Source organism: Coenobita brevimanus, chromosome 84 (genome assembly GCF_032717465.1).
Source record: "Coenobita brevimanus isolate Jiangsu-jjx chromosome 84, ASM3271746v2, whole genome shotgun sequence".
NCBI lineage: Eukaryota > Metazoa > Arthropoda > Malacostraca > Decapoda > Coenobitidae > Coenobita > Coenobita brevimanus.
In genome coordinates, this window is record NC_137037.1 from 50,108,548 (window position 1) to 50,116,047 (window position 7,500).

Here is a 7,500-nt window from a genome sequence, read left to right on the forward strand (position 1 = left end):
GTGTGTGTGTGTGTGTGTGTGTGTGTGTGTGTGTGTGTGTGTGTGTGAATTGGCAGGTGATGCATGATGTATTGACCGAGATTCGTCGCCATGGCAACATAATGCGTGCTTGGTAAGGTTCAGTGACAGGCTTATGAAAGAAAAACGCTATTACACACACACACACACACACACACACACACACACACACACACACACACACACACACACACTAAACCCTGTCCTCATATTTTACCTTTCGTCCAATGTCCACCTCTCGCTAAAAGCTCTCGTGTGTGTGTGTGTGTGTGTGTGTGTGTGTGTGTGTGTGTGTGTGTGTGAGAGAGAGAGAGAGAGAGAGAGAGAGAGAGAGGCAGGCAGGCAGGCAGGCAGATAGGTAAGCATAAAATGAAGGAGGGAGGCAGACAGGTATCAGACGAAGAAGGTAGGCAGACGGTCAGCGAGATAGGCAGGCAGGTAGGCAGAAGAGGGTGATAGGCAGGCAGGGAGGCAGAAGAGGGAGATAGGTAGGCAGAAGAGGGAGATAGGCAGGCAGGTAGGCAGAAGAGGGAGAGGCAGGTGTGAGTAATGAGGGAGGTGGGCAAATGTACAGGTAATTAGGCACAACTTCCGGACGATTATGGGTCACTTACCCTAATGATGGGGAGGAGGAAAGGCAGGGCGGAATGGGGAGGAAGGAGAAGAGAATGGGGAGGGGGAGTCAGTGAGGAAGGGGAGACAGAAAGGAGAGAAGAGGAGGAAGAAAGGGGAGGGAGGGATGGGGAGAAGGTAGGAAGGATTGGGGGAGACAGAAGATTGGGAGTAGGCAATTTAGAGGGAGATGAGATAATGGGGAGGGAGGGGAGGGCTTCAGTGGGGAGGAAGGGGAGGGGGGAGGCTTAACGGGGAGAAAACACAAGCCAATAAAAGTCACCTTCTTGGTACTTTATTAATTTTCTCCCCAGGTGTGTCAATAAAAGTTGTTGTTCTCTCTCTCTCTCTCTCTCTCTCTCTCTCTCTCTCTCTCTCTCTCTCTCTTTACCTACCTACCTACCTACCTAAAAATGTCATTCATTCGTATGAGAAAAAAAGGATGAGGAGAATGTGGAGAGAGAAAGAGAGAGAGAGAGAGAATTAAACGACAAAAAGAGTGATTAATTGAGAATAAAAAAAATCTAAGAGAAACTAGGAGTGAGCGAGTGAGAGAGTGAGAAAACGATGGGAAGTGAGAGAGTGAGCGAGTAAGAAACAAAAGGGAGCGAGGAAGTCAGTGAAGAAGTAGAGAGAGGGAAGTGAGCGAGTGAAAAATTTAGCTAATCAGAAAAATGAGCGCTTGAAAAAAAAAAAAAAGAGAAAGTAAGAGAAAAAAGTGAGTGAGCAGAATAAAGAGAGAGAATAGGTGATAAAGCGAGAGCGAGTGAGAAAACACGAGAAAAAAGTGTGCTAGTTTTAAAGTAAGGGAGTGACAGGGCAAAGTGAGTGAGGGAATTATGGAAGGAAGGAAAGAAGGAAGAAAAGAGGGAAGGAAGGACAGAGGGGAGGAAGAAAAGAAGGAAGGAAGGGAGGAAGAAAAGAATGGAAGTAGGAAGGGTGGAAGAAAAGAAGGAAGGAAGGAGAGAGGGGAAGAAGAAAAGAAGGGAGGAAGGAAAGAAGGAAGGGAAGAAGAAAATAATGAAGGGAGGAAGAAAAGAATGAATGAAGGAAAGAGGGGAGGAAGGAAAGAAGGAAGGAAGGGAGGAGGAAAAGAAGGAAGGAAGGAGAGAGGAGAGAAAGAAAAAAAAGGAAGGAAGGAAAATGTGAAGAAATGAGTAAAATGAAGGAAGAGGGATAGAAGGAAGGAAGGGAGAGAGAGAGAGAGAGAGAGAGCCATTTCCACTATTACCTTCTGCTAGCCAGTAATGGAACGCTTGTCCCTTCCTTCCTTTACTGCTCCTTCCCTCCCTCCTTCCTTCCCTCCCTCCTCCCTCTGGGCTTTTCCTCCCTCCCTCCCTCCCCCTGTTCCCTCCTTCCCTCTCTCTGCATCGTTCCTCTCTCTCTCTCTCTCCTTCCATTTTCTTCCTTCTTTCATTCCTTCCTCTTTCCCTGTCTATTTCCATTACCCTCTCTCTCTCTCTCTCTCTCTCTCTCTCCCCTCATCTTTTCCTTCATTCAAAATCTCTCCTTTTTTCTCTCTCCATATTCTCTCTCTTCGCTCTCTTTCCACATTTTTTTTTCCTTTTTCCCTCCTTCATCTCTCAGTTCCTCCTCCTCCTCCTCCTCCTCCTCCTCCTCCTCCTCCTCCTCCTCCTCCTTGGAATTAGTTTCGTCGCGATTGTGAGGGGAATTGTACGCGGTCAGTGAATGAGGTTTGCTGAGAGAGAGAGAGAGAGAGAGAGAGAGAGAGAGAGAGACAGAAAGAGAGAGAGAGAGACAGCATATCCGGAAGCAAATGTCCAAAGAAATTTAAACAAAGTGAATTTAAGTTAGGCAAGAGAAAGAGAGGAAGGGAAATGAGAAAGACAAAAGAGGACGAATAAGAAAAGAGAAAGAAGATGAAGGAGAGAAGGAAATAGAGAGAAGATGGAGAGAGAATATAGAGAGGAAGGGGGAAGAAAAAAGAAAATGATAGATAGATAGATAGGAAAGGTAGATAGATAGATAGATAAAATGTAAGAGGAAAGACGAAGGCAAAGAGGAAGAGAGTAGTAAGATTGAGGAAGACAGTGGAAGAGTAAGAGAGAGAATTTAAGGCAAAGAGGAAGGAGCGAGGAAGAAGAAAGGAAGAAGCCAGTGAAGAAAAGAGATGAGAAGGAAGAAGTAAACGGCAGAAAAGGGAATGACATGGAACCCAGGAAAGAGAGAGAGGAAATTTAATTCGTGAGAGAGAGAGAGAGAGAGAGAGAGAGAGAGAGAGAGAGAGAGAGAGAGAGAGAGAGAGAGAGAAATGCATGTCAGGACCAAAAAACAAAACAAAAAAACGGGGGAAGGAAAAGTCATGGAGAGAAAAAAAAAAAACGAAAAAAACAAGAGAGGAAAAAAGATGGAAGAAAGAGCCAACTCATAAGACGTGCTGTGTTTGGGAGGAAGGCCTGGAGGGGAGGGAAGGAGGGAGGAGGAAGGGAGAGGGGTAGGGAAAGAAGGAAGGGAGAGAGGGAAGAGGAGGAGGATGAAGGGAGAGGGGTAGGGAAAGAAGGAAGGGAGAGAGGGAAGAGGAGGAGGATGAAGGGAGAGGGGTAGGGAAAGAAGGAAGGGAGGGAGGAAGAAGGAAGGGAGAGAGGGAGGAGGTGGAAGATGAAGGGAGAGGGGTAGGGAAAGAAGGAAGGGAGAGAGGGAGGAGGTGGAAGATGAAGGGAGAGGGGTAGGGAAAGAAGGAAGGGAGGGGAGGGAGGAAGAAGGAAGGGAGAGCGGGAGGGAGAGAAGCAGGAAAAGAAAGAAGGAAGGAAGGGAGGGTGGGTGAGGCGAGGGAATACGAGAAAGGGAGGTTGGAAGTAAGTGACTGAAAAAAAAAGAGGGAGCGGAGGAGGAAGGGAGAAGGAATGGAGGGAGGGAAGGAGCTGTGAAAGAAGGAAGGAAGGAAGGACGTGGGTGGGAAAGAGGGAGGAAGAAACTGAGACAGAGTAAGGAAATTAGATTGAGAGAGAGAGAGAGAGAGAGAGCGTTCCAATCAGGTTGAGGGAGAGAGAATGAGAGAGGGAAGATGTATTGGAGGAGAGAGAGGGAGAGTGAAGACGTTGGCACAGAATACAAGCAACCATTTATGGGTGAGCAAGTTGATTGGGTCCAGAGAGAGAGAGAGAGAGAAGAGAGAGAGAATCAGAAAAAAAAGTGGGGGAGGCGATTGGATTCCCAGGCAAAGAAAGGAAAACAGAGAGAGAGAGAGAGAGAGAGAGAGAGAGAGGCCTCCCGATCTCGCAGTTTAGGGGCAGTGTGGCGGGGCGGGGCGGGGCGGGGGAGTAAGTTAGGTAAGAGGCTTAGGCAGCGAGGCAGGCAGGCAGTAAGCGGGTTTAGGCAGCGGGGCAGGCAGGATGGAGTAAATAAGAAGGAAAAATAAAATCACCCTCAGTTTAGCCCCGGATACTGCGGTGGCGTAATTGAAAGGGGGAGGCAGGGAGGGGGAGGGAAGGCAGGGAGGGGGAGGATAGGTAGAGGGAGTGGAGGGTGGGTGTAGGGGTGTGAGGGAGGATGAGACAAGATGAAAAGTGAGACAGGGAGGGAGGAGGGAAGGCAGGGAGGGGGAGGATAGGTAGAGGGAGTGGAGGGTGGGTGTAGGGGTGAGGCAGGGAGGGGGAGGATAGGTAGAGGCAGTGAAGGGAGGGTGTAGGGGTGAGGCAGGGAGGGGGAGGATAGGTAGAGGGAGTGAAGGGAGGGTGTAGGGGTGAGGCAGGGAGGGGGAGGATAGGTAGAGGCAGTGAAGGGAGGGTGTAGGGGGGAGGCAGGGAGGGGGAGGATGAGACAAGATGAAAAGTGAGGGAGAATCAAGCATATAATATTAATAATGTCGGCAATTTAGACGGGAATACTGCCAGGGCGTAATTGAAAGAGGGGGTGAGGCTGGGTGAGGGTGAGGCTGGGGTGAGGGTGAGGCAGGGTGAGGAAGAGAGAGACAGTGTAGGGAGGGGAGGTGTGGTGGGGGAGTGTGACGGAGGGTATGGGAAAGGGAGGTAGGGTGTGGGTGAGGTAGGGTGAGGCAGAGTGGGGATGTGGAAAATGGTGGTGTGGGAGGGAGGCAGGATGTGTGGGTGAGGCAGGGTGTGGAGAGAAACTGAGGAAGGAAGACAGGGTGTGGGTGAGGCAGGGTGAGGGGGGAATGAGACACGATGAAAAATTATGAAAGATGAGGTGAATTAAAAAATATATATATACAACCGTGGCAGATCAGACGAGGCTACTGCTGTGTGGGGTAATTGAAAGATGGGGTGGGTGTGGGTGGGTGTGGCAGGGTGTGGGTGGGTGTGGGGGTGGTAGGGGGGGTGAGGGAGGGAGTGAGAAAGGGTGGCGTGAGGGTGAGGGGTGAGAGTGGAGGGGGAAGGCAGAGTGTGGGTGGGACAGGGAGGGTGAGGGTGGATGAAAAGGGTAGGGTGAGGTAGGGTGTCTGTCTGTCTGTCTGTCTTTATCTGTCTGGCTGTCTCTCTCTCTCTTTCTCTCTCTCTCTCTCTCTCTCTCTCTCTCTCTCTCATCCGCTCTCTTCTTTCCTTGTCCCTCCTCTCTTTTCGTCCTTCCCCTTCTCCATACTCCTCTCCTCCCTTTCTCTTTTCTCCTCTCCTCTTCTTCTCTCCTCTCTTTTTGCTCTTTACTTTCATATCTCTCATCCTCCCTCTCCATCTCTCCCTTTGCCTCATTACTCCCTCTTTTCCCCTGTTTTTTCCTCCCTGCTTTCTCCTCTCCCTTTTTTCTCCAAACTCCTCGTCTCCCTTACTCTCTTCCCTGTTCCGTCTTCTCCCTTCCTTCCCCCCTCTCTTCTCCCTCTCCTTCCTCTCACATCCTCCTCCTCCTGCTGACCACACCACCATTCTCTCTTTCTCTCTCTCTCTCTCTCTCTCTCTCTCTCTCTCTCTCGTGTTTAATTTCCTTTTCCTCTCCACTTCATTCCGCCTTTCCTCATCACTCCCCCCCCCCCCGTTTCTTTTAGCTGATTTCGCCACTTCTCTCACTCCTCCCTCCTCCTCCCCTCCTCCCTCCTCTCCCCTCCCCTCACCCACCCACTCACATTCTTTCTGTCACTCACTCACATTCATTCAGTCACTCTCACTCACTTTCTTATTTTCTCTCTCTCAGTTTGTGTATGTCTATTTATCTATTTATCTATCTGTCTACCTATTTATCTGTCTGTCTGTATCTATCTATCTATCTATCCTTCCTCTCCTTTTCTCCTCACTCTCTCTCTCTTTCTTCCTTCATTTTATCTCGAGTTATTTTCTTACTTTCATTCGAGGTAACTCCACTTTCCTCCCTCTGTCTTTCTTTTGCTTTTCTTAATTCTCTCTCTTTCTTTCTTTTCTCCCCCTCCCTACTCCTCTTCCTCCTCCCTCCCTCCCTCCATTACCCCCCCTCCTCCCTTCCACTCATTCCCCCGCCCTTCCTCCTTACCCTTCTTCCTCTTCCCTCTTCATCTTTATTTCTTCGTGTTATTCATGCCCTTCTCTCCCTCTCTACAGCATCTTCCTCTTTCCTCCTTATTACTTCCTCCTTCCTCTTTCTTCCTCTTTCCACTCATTATCTCTCTTCATTATCATCCTGTTCCATCCCCCCTTTCTCTCTCTCTCTCTCTCTCTCTCTCTCTCTCTCTCTCTCTCTCTCTCTCTCCTTTCATTTCTCCCGTCATCATTCTCTTCTTCCCTCACTCTCCCTCCCCTTCCTTTCATCCTTCCATCTTATCTCCTCTCCCATCTCCTTTCCTCCATCTCCCCCCTACCCCTTTTTCCTCCCCTCACTCTTTCTCCCCTCCTCTCCTCTCCTCTCCCCGTTTCTCTCAACCTCTAATTCTCTTTCCCCTTCATTTTACCTCCCTTCCCTTAACCCCTCTCTGCCTCCTCTCCCTCCACTCCTTCCCACCTCCTTTTCTCTCCTCTCCCTCCTTCATCTTCTCCCTTCCCTCTCCTCTTCACTCCTTCCATTCCCTCTCCCCCTCGCTCCTTCCATTTCCTCCCCTTCCCTCCTTCCCAGTCTTCTTCCCATCCCTGCCTCCCTTCTCTCCTTCCTCCCCCTCCCTCCTCTCTTTCTCCTTCCCTCCCTCCCTCCCTCTCTTCTCTCCCTCCCTCCAGCCTCTCTCCAGGACGAACTATCAGCCTTTGACGTATCCTAGCAAGATTTTAATCCGATTGGAAGACTGCAGATGACGGTTGCTGACGTAGCGATGGTGGTAGTTGTGGTGGATGGTGGTAGTTGTGGTGGTTGTGGTAGGTGGTGGTGGGTGGTTGTGGTAGGTGGTGGTGGGTGGTTGTGGTAGGTGGTGGTGGGTGGCGGTGGTAGGTGGTGGTGGGTGGTGGTTGTGGTGAATGGTGGTGGTTGTGGTAGATGGTGGTGGGTGGTTGTGGTTGGTTTGTGGATGGTGGTAGTTGTGGTTGATAGTTGTAGTAGTGGTTGGTGGTGGAGGGCAGATTAGCAGTGGTTGTAGTTGTAATATTAGTAGCTTTGGCTGACGATGGTAGGAGCAGCAATGTTGGTAGTTGTGGTTGATAATGGTAGCTGAGATGTTGATAGTTGTGGTTGATAATGATAGTTAAGATGCTGGTATTTGTGGTTGATGGTAGTTGAGTTTTTGGGAGTTGTGGTTGATAACGATGGTTGAGATGTTGGTAGTTGTGGTTGATGGTGTGTAGTGTTGGTAGTTGTGGTGGTAGTAAGGCTATTAAAATAAGGTTTAAAAAGGCGATGCAAAGGCGGTCTCAAGCAATTACTATTTTTACCCTTTCCATCTTGAGGGAAAAAAAAAAAACAGTATTCATTTTAAGCAATTTATTCCTCAGCGCCATTTTAAGTAATTTATTTCCTAATTGAATTTTTCCACAAGACCGGAGAAGCAGGAAGAGGAGAAAAGAGGGG

At 49.2% G+C, this 7,500-nt stretch overlaps 1 protein-coding gene across 1 annotated transcript in view; it reads left to right on the forward strand.

Moving 5' to 3' along the window:
- The window catches only part of mib1 (E3 ubiquitin-protein ligase mind bomb 1), a 409,660-nt gene that overhangs the window by 62,355 nt on the left and 339,805 nt on the right, over positions 1 to 7,500 (forward strand). The gene's annotated exons all lie outside the window — the stretch shown is intronic.